This window comes from Rattus rattus, chromosome 13 (assembly GCF_011064425.1).
Source record: "Rattus rattus isolate New Zealand chromosome 13, Rrattus_CSIRO_v1, whole genome shotgun sequence".
NCBI lineage: Eukaryota > Metazoa > Chordata > Mammalia > Rodentia > Muridae > Rattus > Rattus rattus.
The window spans coordinates 51,734,417-51,751,930 of NC_046166.1; the positions used below are offsets into that span (position 1 = coordinate 51,734,417).

Consider the following 17,514-nt stretch of genomic DNA (forward strand, 5'->3'; position numbering starts at 1 on the left):
CACTCAAGTTACCTGTGGGCTGCAGTATGGATACTGGCGTTCAACATTTCCTTCCTTCTGCCTAATGATAAAACGGGGCTTAACAGGATAGACTACAGGAGAGGAAGAAGAGGCAAGACTAATCATGTAAGGCTCCTAAGGACTTTCCAAAGCAGAGACATCTGTTTTTCCCCCACTCATTTTCCATGTCAAAGGCTAGAACGTGCCCCTCTCCACAAGGACAAGCACTGAGCAGCTGAAGCTGATACACCACACAACAATATGGTGCTCCCGAAGTCTAGACCACAAGTAACTCAAGAAACAGGCCATGTCGGCCCCACAGAAGGCTGTTGAAAGGTTGAGATGCTGCAAAGAGGTGACTAATGCAGAGGTCCTGTGGCCTTTGGAGCTGCCAGTGTCAATGTGCGCTGTGTGTACCGGAGTCACCCACTGGGGCTCTGTCGAGAGTCTGCTGCCTAAGAACAATTTTCCTACCTCTACTCACACAGTGGAGTCTGTTTATGTCTCAGAGGTTCTTGAGAGCCCAGTAATCCAATGTGTCTAACTACGAAAGCCTGAGGTTGCCTCACTCTGTATTTGCATGGGTATAATTGCATGCATTTTTGGGTAAAGGAGTTTGAGCACACAGCAATGATTACAACTTGGGACAGAATTAGAGTTTTCTACAGACAAAGGGAAGCATTGAACAGTAAGCTTGCTCTGAGGAAGTCTCTGTGTCTCCAATTAGTCAGGTGATCCAGAGCCAGGCTTAGCACTTCCCTGGATGCAGCTCTGCTTGTGTGAGAGGACTAGGTATATGGAGGAGTTGGTGAAGTTTGGCACCAGGGATGGATGGTGTGAACTGTCACGCTGGCGCCATGTACCCTCCCCCTCTTTCTGTCTGTGACAGAGGACAAAGACAGAAATAGTTTTGATGACTGACAAAGGGAATCTGACAAACCTAAAGTTACCACCAGATCCATATCTATTCAGATATTTAAAAAATTCTAAAGGATTTTTTTTTATTTCATTTAATGTGTATGAATGTTCTGCCCGCACATGTACTTGTGCCCTATGTTCATGGCTGGTATCTGAGAGGTCAGAAGATGGCACTGGACTCCCTGGAACTGAAGTTATAGTTATGAACAGCCATGTGGGTGCTGGGAACCAATGCTGAGCTCCCAGCAAGAACAGCGCATGCTCTTAACTGCTAAGCTCTCTCTACAGGCCCTAGTTGAATATTTGACTTATTTTATAGTCTAGAATATCAGGGTTGATAAGGTAGTAAATGTATTTGAGGTTAACTAATTTTTAAGAACTGGTAAAGTTAGGTATGATAATTTGTATACACTTGGCCCAGGGAGCGGCACTATTTGGAGGCGTGGCCTTGTTGGAGTAGGCGTGGCCTTGTGGGAGGAAGTGAATCACTGCAGGCAGGCTTTAAGACCCTGATCAGCTGCCTGGAAGCCAGTCTTCTAACTGCCTTTGGAAAAGAGGTGGAACTCTCAGCTCCTCCTGCACCATGCCTGCCTGGATGCTGCCATGCTCCTGCCTTGATGATAATGGACTGAACCTCTGAACCTGTAAGCCAGCCACAATTAAATGTGTCCTTAGAAGAGTTGCCTTGGTCATGGTGTCTGTTCACAGCAGTAAAACCCTAAGGCATTGGGCATCTCGGTTTTTTGTCAAGAAGCTATATAAGCCTAGAGACACCATATTCTTTGATTTTGTTTCCTACCCTTTAAAAGCATAAAAAACTATCCTTGGACTATACAAATAAACTGGCCATATTTAGTTTATAGGCTCCGGGTTGGAGCTCAGTGGGGGAAGTCAGGGAAACACTCACTCATCAAATGATAACTTACAATGTCAATCCTTGGTGGTCAAAGATTTGATCAATCAGGCTTATATGATGAAATGTCAATGAGAACCACTAAACAACAGAGCCCATGGAGGCTCTGAGTGGACAAACACATCCATGTGGCATGCGTCAAAGTTACAAAGGCAGAAGCTCCTTGGGATCTTACCCTATGTACTTCTTTATTTTACTGTTCAGTTGTATCCTTTATAATGAATTACAATCCTAATAACAGTATTTTCCTGAGAGCTGAGCAAGTTCCTGAAATGGGAGCTTTTTACAAGTCCTAAAATGTGTATCTAAGTCAGAGAATAAGTGTAAAAAGCCTAAGAGGCGGTTTATGATTGATAGCTCAGATACGGTCAACCTGTAGGACTAAGACTAACTCTGAGTTGTTAGTGGCAGAATTGATCTGAACGGTTGGATGGGTAGGTAACCAGAAAACCAGAGGCTAATGAAGTCTACTCCATCATTTACATGAGAATTAGCTGGATGTTAACTCTTCTCTCTTAGACAGGCCATCTCAAGTTCCCGATGCTCACGTTTGAAGGATCAGAACGGTGGCTTGCAATTCTATCCTACCCTTCCCTGCCACTCGCCAGAAATTCTAGTTGGTGAAAGTCCATCTCCAAATGTTACACTGGAAGTTCAGCATACTTCTCTGTGAGGACATAATACATGCTGAGAAAAATAATAATTGGTAGTTTACCGCTTAATTTTCATCCCTTCAAATCCATGTATTATAGCTACGTGTCTTTTAGCTATTCCGTTCAGGAAGCTAGCTAGTGGAGTCTATTTCATCTTCCTTATTGCTTTAATCAGCTCAGTCCTGGATGGATTGCAAACCGTACCTGACAAAATACAAACTTCATAAATCTATGCATCCATCACCCTGAAATTTAGCTCAGGATCCTTAATTATAACCCAAAGAACGCAACCTTCTGTGGAAAAGGCGCAATGCTTATCGGGAAGTATTACATTCAACCAGGAGTTCTGCCAAACGACTCATTCTGTCCCTCCTTAAGCATCCAGCAACACTGAGCGTCTTATAGGTCTAAGCCCTGTCTGCCTGTGTGGCCAACACACCTCTTGATCCTGATCAGGACCTGTGCTCTGGATTACTATATGGACTGTGTCAGGTTTTATTTTTAAAAAATCACATCATAGTACAGTTCTTATTAGAGTGCAGTAAACTTTAAAACAGATTTTTATTTTTTCACACGAACTGTCAAGCCAGTCTCATCTTATATTTATGTGATTGACTTATGAAAGTCTAAATATGGGATTCTGCACTTAGCCCAGTTGGCTTTTCGTTCGCAAGATTCAATGAACCATTTTAATTTGTCAAAAACATTTTGAATTTTTATTCAAATGTGCCAGGATAGGATATTTTGGGCAAAAATGCATTAGCTGATTGACAAAGACTTCATGGTCTTTGATATTTGATCACTGTGTTCAAGACTTTTTCTTCAAATTCTCAACCTGTACCATGCAAACAACAGTCGCTGGCCACAGTGGTTCTCCAGGACTTGAAAGATGGCTAGTTTGAATCGAAGTGATCTAGGAGCATGAAAAACACACCAGACTTCAAAAACTGAGGATCAAGTAGAAAAATATAAAAGACCTCATTAGTAACTTTCACAAATATTGATTACATATTGGATGTGACACATATTACATGGTATGTTTTGAGTATATATGGTCAAATAAACAGGTTATTAACGTAAAATTGTCTTCTTCCATTTGTTTGCTAACACATGGCTGCTAAAGTTTATAGTAATCTATGCTTGACATAATTACTTCTGTGGGACTGTGTTACTTTAGAAGTTCAAGAGGTCCTTAGCTCCCTTCTATTGTAATCTGATAATTACAGTAAGCCAAAATTTTGATATGAGGCCCAGTATTTGGTATATGGACAAAAAAAGGAATATTGAGCTTTTAAAAAGGACCATGATATTGATAACCGAAAGGGACAGAAAAACAAAAAGGGTTAACCAGGCAGGGAGAGGACTCTCAAACTGAACAGCAATGTCTTTGCCGTTCCTATATGCTACATTATGTTACTGCTGCTGATGTTTGAGCAGAATGAAAGTTTATCTCTGTGGTTTATTCAGGTCTTTTCTCCCAAACCTATCCAAGAGGGGACGTCTACTGTCCTGATCCAGCTTGGTGGCTCCTTTGCTGAACCCACCATCCTGTCCCAGCAAAGGAAGAGAGAAGTCTCATTTTTCCTGTGCTTCCTGTTTTCCTGTAGTAAGTCCTGTCTCTCCCTGGCATTAGTAAGAGGTACAGACCTCAGAAAGTCTTCAGCTGAGGTCCTGCCATTCTGTATTTTCTAGTCTTCAAATGTCCTTGACATGCAGGGACAGAAGCAACAATTTTAAAGACCACCTTCTTCTTCTTCTTCTTCTTCTTCTTCTTCTTCTTCTTCTTCTTCTTCTTCTTCTTCTTCTTCTTCTTCTTCTTCTTCTTCTTCTTCTTCTTCTTTTCCTCCTCCTCCTCCTCCTCCTCCTCTTCCTCCTCCTCCTCTCCTTCTCCTCCTCTTCCTCCTCCTCTTCTTCCTCTTCCTCCTCCTCTTCCTCCTCCTCCTCCTTCTCCTCCTCCTTCTTCCTCCTCTTCTCCTTTTCTTCCTTCCTTCCTTTATTTCTTCTTTCTTCCTCCTCCTCTTTTCCTCCATCATATTCTTTTAACTTAGCAGTGACCTTGGCTCTACTCTGGAGAAGGAGTTCAGTCAGCTGTTAACAAGTTTAGGTTCTATATCCATGTCTCAATAATCTGCTGATCGAAATATTTAGAAAAAAAATTTAGAAAGTTCCAAAGGTACAACTCTGAATCCATTGCTTGCCAAACACCATGGCGAATTAATGCAAATGAAGTGATGTCCAGGCAACTCTTGGAGCTGCCCACTGCCATTACTTCACAGCTCCTTATCCCAGCTCCTTCATCACTCCTAGGAATGTCATTCATCTCACAGCTCACCCTTATGCTATGTCTGCCTCTAACAGTTGCTTTTTATTTTCTGGCTTTACCAGAAGAGGGATGAGCAAACATCTACAGGCCCCAGCTAGAGCACCAATGGCAGACAAGAGAAATGATTACTCTAAAGTCCAACTTAACAAGCCACTGAGTTTATTGGGGTTGCAAACAAGAGTATGGGTGAGAGTTACTTACAAGAACATGGACAACTCCAAGGCAAGTACATCATCAAAAAAACAAACCCTAATAAGGGTGAGGACTCAAGAAAACTACAACTCTGGAGCTCCTTGCAAGATTTGTAGGCAACTTGACAAGTCAGATTGTCCTCTGTCTCTAGTAACTCTTATCATTTATGTAGCTTTGGGAAGGCGCCTTATGAATCTTGTAAATTTCAGGAATTTCCTAAGACTTATGAGTTGTTGACTTCATGAGCCTTGTTAGTTTTGCTTATTTCCTGAGTATCTATCTATCTATCTATCTATCTATCTATCTATCTATCTATCTATCTATCTATGGATTTTTCAAGAGAGGATTTCTCTGTCTAACCCTAGAACTCACTCCACTGACCAGGCTGGTTTTGAACTCACAGAGATCCACCTGTGTCTACTTCTCTCTCCTGTGTCTGCCTCCCGAGTGCTGGGCTTACTACTTCCTAAGTCTTAAGATGGAACTTTTCAGTTGAGAGGAAATTGCTATGTAACACCTATGCACCGAACAGGCACGGAGTGTCACTGTTTTCTAAACAATATAGTGTAAACTCCATGTCCATAGCATAACATTCATAGTGTGTTAGTAAGTATAGTAATTATAAGTAATTAGACATGATTAAAAATATGTGGAAAGATGTGTAACTTACATACATACATACATAAAAACATACATACATGCATACATACATACATATGTAGAGATGAAAATCTTCTATCTTACATAAGAAACTTGAGCATCTGTGGATGTGAGTACCTGCGTTGTTTCTAGAACCAAGTTCTGTGGATGAAAAGTGAGACCTGTGTACATTCCTAGGTCCTTTCACTGGGTTGGGGCCAGGTAGACATTCACCATTGATGAGATTCCAGACTATACTTACTGAAGTTAACTACCAGCCTCCACACCTCTAGGTTGAGTTTCTAAATTATGAAGGCAACCAGGCTGACTTTTACACAAATGGCTCCAGTGTTTCCTCTAACTGAATTCCAATGCAAATAGGTTTTGCCAAGGTGGGAGCTGAGAGTGTAACAGGGATTTCAATTGGCATCCTGAGGCTTTGACAGCCCCCAGACATCTGTATTCAGTACTCGTGATGTTTCAAAAAAGAACTGAATCCGGGTTGGAAATCAGAGCATCTTAAATAAAACTCTGAAGCTGGAGTGTTCCTTGAAATTCGAAACAGTGAGTTTCTGTTTTTCAAGGTAACTGTGGCAAGTCACAGTCTCCAGGCCTGTGGTGTTTACTGCTGTATCTCTGGGCAGAGGCATTCGGACACCATCAAATCCATACAGGGATTGTTTATGACTTCTCTCGTCATCTGTGTCTTCTCCCCTTTAGGGTTTCCTGGTTGCAAAGCCAGGAAGAAGTATATTCTCTAGACAATGGAAGGATGTTGCCATAGTCTTTGTCAACCTGACACAAAATTTGACACACTTGGGAAGAGTAAAGGAATTTCCTCTATCAGGTTGGCCTGTGGGTAAGTCTGTGGGGACATTTTCTTGGTTTCTCCTCAGTAAGGGAGAGGCCACCCCCACTGTGAATAGTGTCATCTCTGGGCAAGTGGGCCTGGGTTCTATTAGAAAGGGAGCAGAACAAGTTAGGGGGAGCAAGCCAGTGACCAGCATTTCCCTGTGATCTCTATTTCAGTTTCTGCCTCCAGGCTTCTGTCCTGCCCTGACTTCCCTCGGTGATGGACTGAACCCTATAAGTCAGATAAACCCTTTCTTCCTTTTGGTTATGTTATTTAGACAGACACAGTTGTATAGTACATATGTGTGTGCATGCATGTGCATGTGCTCATGTGTCTGCATGTGTGTTTCTGTGTGCATGTGCTCATATATACATGTGTGTGTGTGTGTGTGTGTGTGATAGTTTTATTTCCACAGAGGTATAAGAATTAGCTGAATGCAGAGATTGCAAAAGGGAAATATTAAGGTCTTATGTTTGTTGCTAAGAGATGGAACTGGAAATGAAGGGGACAAAGAATAGAAGCAGAGAACAAGTCTCATCCATATTCCAAGTTCATTTATAATTCACCTCTACTGCTCACCCACTAGAGTTATGAACCGTGATATCTAGTTAGCGTTAGCCCAAAGCCATGCATTTATTTCAGCTTACTTAAAACAGTGAAGTTAATCATTTACAATGCTGTTTTCCCAACTAATAAAAGGAAAAGAGAGCGCAGAAACGGCATGGGGTCTAATGGCAAGCACAGATGACTCTAATGACAAGCACAGATGACTCGCGGGCCCAGCAATTGAAGGAAGTGGTGCCTGCCACTGCTAACAATACAAGGAAACCAGCTTATGCATGCTTGCGCTTTCTATGGCCAAAGAAGTCAGCACTGCACCATGTGCAAGGAAATCTGAGGTAGGGGAATGATGAAAGAATTCTTCCTTGCTTAAAAGCTATGGTCTCTACCGAATCTCCATGAGCCACTTTCCCATTGCTATGGCAAACAACACAAGCTAAGTAACATATAAAAATCATCTATCTAAGGGGTTGGGGATTTGGCTCAGTGGTAGAGCGCTTGCCTAGCAACCGCAAGGCCCTGGGTTCGGTCCCCAGCTCTGGAAAAAAAAATCATCTAACTACCTCATAGTTTTGGTGGCTGAAAACCTTAAAGCATGGTCCAGTTTGGGTACATATCTCATAGTTGGTGGCAGCAAGGCAGAAGTGAGAGCATGGGTGCTCACGAGGGAGAGAGGAAGCACAGCACAATCCTGCGGTCAGGCCTGGGCTTCTATTACAATTAGCTCTAGCGAGAATTCAATTGCCTCTCCAAACAGACACCATAAACCCCTGTGAGAGTAGCACCCCTCAAAGCCAAAAGTACTTCCAGGAGCTCATCCCTCTGGAGGTCCTACCTCCTGCTACTATTGTCAATCAGGGGGTAAGAACATGACAGTTTGGGGAACACACTTAAACCATATCCAAACCATGGCAACACCCCATAGTCTCGACATTTATTTTAATGCTACAAAGTTTTCTTAACTTTAAAAACCTTTACTCTATTCATTTATGATTTCCTATAGGAATATGTTGTGTGTTGAACTTATTACTCATACCTACTCCTTCTTATTGTCCCTTTCAACACCCTTCCTCTCTGCCCTCTTTGTCCCTTAGATGATTTTATTTCTATTTCATCTCTCTCTCTCTCTCTCTCTCTCTCTCTCTCTCTCTCTCTCTCTCTCTCACACACACACACACACACACACACACACACACACACACTTTACAGACTATCCAAAATCTAGGTACCACAGATAAGAGAAAAACACGTCTCCTTTTGAGCTTAGGATATGTAGGAGTCATGCATAGTGATTCATGCTTAATCACAGCACTAGGGATGTGGATGCAGAAACCATGAGTTCAAGACCAGCCTGGACTATATAGCAAGACCCTGCCTCAAGGCAGGGGGAAAAAAACTGTAGAAAAGTAACAGTGACCCAAACTCAACTGTAGTTTCATTTTATTTTTGTAAGGAAAATTGCACACAAAGATACTACTTAGGAAAAACTTGAGTTCGCTCACATTCCTGAGGTGGAATCTCGATAGCTTTTATAAACTCTAGTCTACTCTGGTTGCTGTTTTTGGCCTACTTTCCTTGCAAGCAAGAAAAGACTTTTGGAAGTCCCTCAGCCCATGCTGTTTTCTCTGCTTACCAATGTCTAATTCAGGAGACCAGTTTTAGCCACGCTGGATAGGTTCTTGAAGGAGGAGCAGGGTCTCCCATGTTCTGTAATGACCAGGTTTTATTGAGGCCCAAACTGGCCCCTGTTAAATTACTGTGTGCCTAGCCAGGATCTAGTTTCTCACTGACAGGGATCACAGTGTGAGTTGCTTATGAAGTCATAGGTTTGTTTGCCTCTTGGTTTGGAGTGGGCTTAGGACTGAAAGAAAGACCTTTTAGAAACGAGTGATTGACCGAAAGTTGACTCGCATCTTATTATAAATATGTTCAGTGGCTTTTTTCTTTCCTACTGAACCTCTCATCTGATAAATGCAATCTGAAACAAATCAGGTAAAACTAACAAGCAAGCAAACAAACAAAATGGCTGGGCCCGATTCATTAGAACCAATCCCACCTCTTCTATGTTTGAAGTTTCCCTTCTCAGTTTTCCTTGCTTTGAGCCTAGTCTTCAGGGATGACTGAATTCATATCACCCTAAGAAAGCCTTTGCGTTGCTCTGTAAGTTCCATAGTGTTGGTAATCTTTGAACCTGTGTAATAACAAAGACTGTCCTTGATCAACATCTAGTCACGTTCTTTGAGCCTTATTCTTGTCTAAGCCTCAACTATGGCCTCTAAAGACTTGTGTGTACTCTAGCCTAATTTCTAACAGTTTAAAACCTTGTCTCAGAGATCCTGGACCCATTGCCTTAAAAATCTCAAGGCTACTAAACAGGCTTTCTGCTCATTCAATAGAAAAATGAAAAAAAATAGGCCCATTCCCTAGTCTTTATAGGAGGCTGGGAACCTGTCTTCATTCAACTCCAGCCAGCAAGCACACATAGGTTTGATGTGGCTAACCCTGCTATAGTTCTTGCATGAACCACAGGCTACAGCTTGGGTCTAGATTGTCCTCCAAGGTTCCTGACTTAAGGGCTTTTCCCCATGTTGATACCATTGGAAAGTGGACAACTTTAAGAGGTGAGACCTAGCAGGAGCTCTTAGGTCATCAGGGGTGACCTCCCTAAAAGAGTCTGTGAGATAACTGTCTTGTTCCTCCTCCTCTTTTCTCCTTCCAGGCCCCAAGAGGATGGGTGGTGTTCTCACTCATTTTCCCCCATAATACACTGCCTTTGTATAGGTCTAAACGATAGGCCCTGTTCATCACAGACCAAAGCTCTCGGCCATCTCTGTGCAACTCAGGTGAATTCAGCCCAACCTGGACTGTTTTCCTGTGGAAGTAGTTTATCACTGACTAAAATCTTCTTAGTACTTCAGTTGTGTCCAGCCTTAATTCTCTAGACAACATGACCTGGCTACTGTCCAAGCCCATTGAGAATAGTGACTACATCTTGTTCATTTCAGTGTTTGCATGGTTATCTGTACATAGCAGTACCTATGGCTTCTCAACAACCAACTCCCGAGGGAATGGGACAGTGGCAAGACAGGGAGATAAAATTTATATAAACGACAACCTTTGTCTTTCCTGAAGCTGAAGTTACGGGACTGAGATACTCATTTGCACAAACTCAGGCTTACGGAGTCTTAGTTACTATTCTATTACTGTGAGAAGATACCATGACCCAAACAACTCTTATGAAAGAAAGAATTTGGTCAGTTTTACAGGGTTAGCCTGTGATTCCTGTGGCAAGGAACAAACAGCCATGGTGCTGGAGCAGTAAAGAAGAGCTTCACATCCTGATCTTCAGGGAAAGAAGGAGGGAGGAAAGGAGGGAAGAGAGAGAGAGAGAGAGAGAGAGAGAGAGAGAGAGAGAGAGAGAGAGAGAGAGAGAAAGAGACTAGGCCTGACACAGGGTTTTGAAACCTCAAAACCCAACCCCAGTGACACACCTCCTCTAACAAGACCACATTTCCAATCCTTCCCAAATAGTTCCACTAACTGATAACCAAGCGTTCAAATATGGCAGCCATTTATGGAGGCCATTCTCATTCGAGTCATCAATTGTTGTATCAACTTTTTCTAGACATGTTCCTTTTAATAAACACTTAGATGAAATTAAATCTCTTTTATTTTATGTAAATGGATATTTTGTCTGTCTGGCATATGTCTGTCTATCACGTGTATGCCTGGTGCTGATCAGGCTGGAAGAGGGCCTCACTGGATTCCCTGGAACTGGAGTTACAAGTGGCTGTGAGCTGCAGTATGGAGCCATCTCTCCAGCCCCTTCCAGATTGGTCTTTGTAATCCATACCTGAGATATTGGTAGTTCCTCTCCATGACAGTTGACAAGTGTCCTACAACTCTGTATCCTTGATTCCTTGATTGTGCGTATCCCCACAAATGTACGTCATACATAAGCAAATACTATACATGTACAAACAAACACATGTTACACACATGCCCACACACCATACATCCACATTTAAATCATTTAAATCTCTTCTCTGATTTAATTTCTTTTCTTCTTCTTCTTCTTCTTCTTCTTCTTCTTCTTCTTCTTCTTCTTCTTCTTCTTCTTCTTCTTCTTCTTCTTCCTCCTCCTCCTCCTCCTCCTCCTCCTCCTCCTCCTCCTCCTCTCTTCCTCTTCTCCTTCTCCTCCTTCTCCTTCTCCTCCTCCTCCTCCTTCTCTTCTTTACTTGCTCTTCTCTTGAGTCAACTGATTTTGTAAAAAGTTAAACACAGTGCTTAAGTTCAAACCCACAGGGGTGGTATTTCCCAGGGCCCACACATTTACAGAATTATTTATTATTTTTATTCATTCGTGTATGTACAGACATATATATGTACACACATATGCAGAAGCCAGTGGTCAAACTTTCATGTTTGCTCCTCTTCAGTCATCATCAGCCATATTTTGTTATTAAGACAAAACTCTCATTGACCTGGTACACGCTAGTTTAAGTAGGCAGGCTGGACAGCAAGTCACAAGGAGGTTCCTGTCTCTGCCTCCCTAGATCTGGGATGACAAGCACATACCACCAAGCCACACTTTTTAATGTGGGTTCTGGGAATTGAACTTAGGTCCCATCTTCCCAGCCTCGAGAAGGAACTATTAAGGTGAAAACACTATGGTATTTTAATGAATGTCTAGAACTCCCATGATGTAGAGCTCATTGCCTTTTAAATTCCTACAAATTCATGAGCACCTGCCGTGCCAAGAAAAGAGAGACTTTTTAGGAAGGGGTGCTCCATAGCACCATGCTCTAACAGCAACCTGGGCTGTCTGGGCCAACTCAGACAAGGGAGGCCTTTGAGAGCCCAGATGGGCGGACAATCGATGGCATCTTTACAAGGATGTAGCTGGAGTGAGTTTCAGTGAGCCCAGGACTTTTTTCCTCTGGCATCATTTCCCATCTCGATGGGCTGTGGTTCAAAGCCTTTATATCACACACACCTAGGCAACTTCTGTTTGTTCTCATTGTCTTCTTTTTTTCTTTTATTAAATAAACTTGTCTTAAAGTAGAATTGTTGTAAACTCCCCCTACCCCACCACCATGATAATTTTAAAAACAGCTCCATGACTTCAAAATGCTCCTTATGGCCGCCGGGGCAGCCATCTTCCAGTAACTCGCCAAAATGACAAACACAAAAGGAAGGAAGAGAGGTACTTGGTATATGTTCTCTAGACCTTTTAGGAGACAAAGGGAATGGGCACTGTTCAAAAAGGAATGCCCCATAAGTGTTACCACAGCAAAACTGGAAGAGTCTACAATGTCTCCCAGCATGCCCTGGGCATCATTGTAAACAAGCAAGTTAAAGGCAAGATTCTGGCCAAGAGGATCGATGTGTGGATTGAGCACATCAAGCACACGAAGAGCAGAGACGGCTTCCTGAAGCAGGTGAAGGAGAACGATCAGAAGAAAAAGGAAGCCAAAGAGAAGGGCACCTGGGTTCAGCTGAAGCGCCAGCCTGCGCCACCCAGAGAAGCCCACTTTGTGAGGACGAACGGAAAGGAGCCTGAGCTGCTGGAGCCCATTCCATAGGGATTCATGGCCTAATGGACAAAAAGGAAATAAAGACCTGGACTGCAAAGTGTTTTCCTTAAAAAACAACAACAAAAAATGCTCCTTATGGGCTGAATTTGTCCCTCTTCCCAACTCATATGTTGACATCCTAACCCCCAGTACTCAAGTATGCAATTAGTTGGAGGAGTCAAGGTCCCTTTGAAGAGGTAACTGATGCAAAATGAGCTCATATTCATGGGCCCTAATCCAAATATGACCTTATAAAGAGAGGTGGCCAGGACACAAATGCACACAGAAGGAAGACCTCGTGAGAACACAGGGACAAGATGGACATCTGCAAGCCAAGGAGACAGACAGGCTCTTGAAGAAACAACCCTAAAAACAATAATATCGTCTTGCTCAGACTTCAGGGCCTCAGAACTGAAAAACCTGTTCCTGTGGTTTAATCTGTCCAGCCTGTGGTATTTTGTTATGGCAGTTCTTGCAGCCTGATACATGTCTCTGAGAAAAAAAAATTATTTTGTAGACACAAACTACTCCATGAACGGATATATTCAAAGCCAGGAGGACGAACTGGAGACTGCAAAAATGAGGCCTTTTTAGAGTCCTAGATGATGCTTTTGCTTTTTTGTTATATGTTTGTAAAACTGTTGTGTAAAAAAGGTACCCTGGACTGGGTACATGACTCATCAGTAAAGTGTTGGTTGCATAAGTCTGAGGAACTGAATTCATATCCCCAGCACCCACATAAAAGGTTGGGTGTGGCAGCACGTGTCTGTCATCCTAATACTGAGGCAGAGCCAGGGGCTTGCTGAACAACCAGGCCAGCCAAGCTGGTAAGTCCTAGGTCTGCTGAAAGACCACATCTCAAAAAATTAGGGTGGGAAGCCACAGACATCTGACAATAACTCCTACACACAAGAATACACATGCACACACATGGGCACATACATGTGTACACATCTGGATATATAACACACAAAACACATGAAGGAGGAGGAGGGGAGGAGAGAGGGAGGATCAACTATATGGTGAAGAAGGCACAGATCTACAATCCTAGCCCTTGGGAGGATGAGACAACCAGGTTGAAAGTTAATAACCATCCTGGGCTATATAGCAAGACCCTGTTCCATAAAAAAGAAAAACAGTGTAATGACGCAACTGTCTATTACTGTGGAGCAGAAGTGTTTAATCCTGCCCCACTAAGGACAATTATGTTGGGAGATGTGCCGCCATGATTGCCGAGGTTTAGAATCCATCTCTAGAATCACTGGATAGCCACCTGTGTTAGGCATCCGGCCCTCAGCCCAGGGACTTCTAATGAGTGCCTAGGGTTGGGAAAAAAAATAGTTGGAAACCAGTTAATTAGAGAAAACGCTGACAATTAAATGTTTGCAAAGGGAGTCATTCTGTTTTATCTTTCCGAAGATCCAACAGCACAGGCCACCGCACATTGCTCTAGCACTGTGAATACACTTCTCGCTCCAAGTATAGCTTTCTACCTCCTGCCCCTCAGTCACTGGGGAGCTGGTTGATAATGCCCTGTGGAGCGAGAACAGAAGCCACTTAGTGACGTCTTCGCTACTGATCAAGGCAAGTTACAAGTTTCAGGGCAATGCCTATGCGAAGAAGAAAGTCCATTTGGAGAGGGGAGCTTTGCAGCCCACATCCCCCTAATTAGCAACCCTGCCCTCTTGGCTTCCTTTGGTGGAGCTGGGGTGACAGCCAGTTCCCTGGAACTTGGCAGCCAGTGAAAGCCTATGGGTGCCAATTAGCTTGAGTTGCCTTCAACCCCGAGCTACTTAATGGTGGCTTTTTAATGTTTGTTGGTTTTTCATTAAAGATTGATCTGACTCTGTGGATTTCTAATGTCCTTTTATTTGGTAAATCAATCTTAGCCTGGCAGTGTCACATACACAGGAAGACCTTGGCTGGAAGTGACTTTTGAAACTCAGCTCTCAGTTGCAGAAGAGGGATGAAGGGAAGGATGAAGGTGAAATGGGAGGCCGGGCTCTCCTCCACAGTGTGGAACACCCAAAAGACCCCGAGTTCCAGCTGCAAGAGAGGGTGGCACTAGGTGACCTTACACAGCTGCAGCAAGGACAGCCATTGGAATTCTACCCTTTTCTATGTGGCGTTGCAGTGACTATTGTTAAGAAAGGAAAATGAGCAACAGATCAAGAGACTTGGCAACTGTACACTCAAGTTTCACTTCAACCTTGGTCTCTAGCAACCAGGATGGTAGAGACGTTAGTCAAAAGCGCTTACCTGGTCTCTTGAATATTCTGATTGGCTCAGCCAGGCAATCCGCTTAAACAATTGGACGAGGTCTCTCTGGGATATCTCCAGAGGATTCTCACCCCTGGCCGGGCTCCCACCTCTAATTTATCTTGTACGTAACAAGATATCCTGACAACAACTTTTGGCAGGAGCTAGTGAGGGAAGGACTTGTTAACAAGCCTGTCTGGTAACCTGCTCCCGGTGCAGCTGTTCTGTGCTCTATTAGAGCCAAGGGTGTTCAGCTGTGGTACCCTTGGCTACCTGGGGCTCATGATCCAAGGAGGAGAGACCCCTGTGAACATGGCCAAGAGAAGAAAAATAGTATGATCCATAAAATATGGCTCATGTTGAATATATATACATACAAATATGTATATATATATACATACATACATACATACAAATATATATATATGCAACATTCAAAGCTGGAAGTTTAGGCACTCCACCCCAATAGGAGCAGCAAGTTTTTATATGTTCAATATGGGGCAAACAGGAGGAAGAATCTGATTGGCCACTCTGGGTTCCTGCCATAGGTGAATGGACTTGACATAGCATTTACCTTATTTGGATATGACCCAGTGTTATGTTCTCTCTTTTTTTAAAGATTTATTTATTTAATGTATATGAGTACACTGTAGCTGTCTTCAGACACACCAGAAGAGGGCATCAGATCCCATTACAGATGATTGTGAGCCACCATGTGGTTGCTGGGAATTGAACTCAGGACCTCTGGAAGAGCAGTCACTGCTCTTAACCTCTGAGCCATCTCTGCAGCCCCCAATGTTATGTTCTTAATTATAGAGCTAACCAGTGGGTTTACTGTGTGTGATTAACTGAGGCTATTTAAAGCCAGTTATGAGGAATATTTTCAAGTAAGTTAGAGGTCGAATACACAGGAAGTCTTGTTGAGAAGCATTTACTCAGCTCACTGGGTGATCCTTGTTTTTTTTCCTCACGATTTTGTCATTCCGACTGGAGTGAGGTTATTTCCCACATAGTGGGTAGACATGTGCAACCACTTAAGACTCGGAAAGAGATAGAGTTTGACAGGGAGACTATGATGCTGACAGGAAGGTGATGGCAAGAGACATGGAATGCATTCAACTCTGGAGCCCCACCAGCAAGGTCCCTGAACCAAACCAACCACGGTCGGGTAAATCAAGCCAGTGTTCTCGGTCTCCTTAATGTTGTGATTCTTTTCCCCTTTTCCCCATGTCGTGCTGACCCTCAACTGTAAACTTATTTTCATTGCGAATTCATAACCGCAATTTCCATTGTAATGAAAATATCTGATACTCTGGGTATCTGACATATGACTCCTGTGGAACTTTAGCCTATAGAGGGGTCACGACCCACACGTTGAGAACACCTGCTTTAAGTGGGCTTTTCATGCGGCTCCTCTCTGGAATTTTAAAGGGATGCCTCTCTTTTCATGTAAGAACTCATCATGCTGTCTTTGTTGCTAACCTACCCCAAGGCCTGCTCACACCTGCCCAGAGACTGACTCCTCTCTCTCTCTCTCTCTCTCTCTCTCTCTCTCTCTCTCTCTCACTAAAGCTCACCCTAAAGGGTTAGCTTTCTATTCTAAGAACTTGCTCCCCGACAAGAACTATATCACTTGTTGCCTAGACTCAGAAATCTCAGACCCGGATGAGGAAAGGGATCTGGGGATGAAAAGCAAAGTCCCAAGGCTGTGGGGATGGGGGTTGGAGATGGGGTGTCCTGTGGAAATACCCAAACTCCCTACCCTCCTCTCTAAACATGAGCCTGTGCAGACCATTTAAGATTCAGACTGTAGATCCCGCATACTGTTGGAAAGTGAAGGCCGTGCTCTCTCTCACCTTCATGGGCTCAGAAGCTGAGGTCAAAGCCGAACAAGAGAGAGGTTGCTAACAGTTAGAGAGGATGCAGTTCGGCGTGCCAGTCTCTGACCCCGGCACCTCCTTCCTCACCTGTGAGACTTCCTTAATCTTCAGCTTCTCGAATCCAATCTCTTTGCACCGCTTCATCGTGCTGGGCATTCTCAACTGTGTGCAAGAGCATTTGGTAAACATCTGGGCGGGAGAAAGGTTTGGTCTTTTACAAGTTAATAAACGTGCCTTGTTAATTGGCTTTTAATTATCTCGTTTTAATTATCTCTCATGACCAATGCCGCAATGTTGCAGAATTCCAAAGGTTGCTCATGTCTCAAGTCAGATGCTAGAACCCAGCCCTTCTACCTAAGTCGGATTCCAAGGCATCCTGTGACTGTACAGAACTTGGCCACAGTCACCCTGCTCTGTTCTTAGAAAGTGGTCAGGATGAGGCCCCAGCTCCTAGCTAATGTGGGCCCTGGGCCTGATGTACCAGAGCCCACCAGGTTGTACATGGAACCAACTCTGTAGCCGCAAAGGCTCCTGAGATGTTCCTCCACTTGGATGATCGTGAATAAAAGGGAGGATGCTGGGAAAATTGAGGAATTTTCAACGATCACTAAAGACTGCAGACACGACCTGTGCATTATAGTGGCTCACGTATTCAAGTACCTAAAATAAATAGAGAAAGGGCGGCCGTCACCCACAGGGGACATAGGGTATACAGTCTGTGGCATGGCTTCAGGGGAGCTGCATTCC

General features: G+C 43.4%; 1 pseudogene; it reads left to right on the forward strand.

Annotated features, from left to right (window-relative positions):
* The first annotated feature begins 12,230 nt into the window (after window positions 1-12,230).
* Window positions 12,231-12,637, forward strand: LOC116914221 (annotated as a pseudogene).
* The last annotated feature ends 4,877 nt before the right edge of the window (window positions 12,638-17,514 follow it).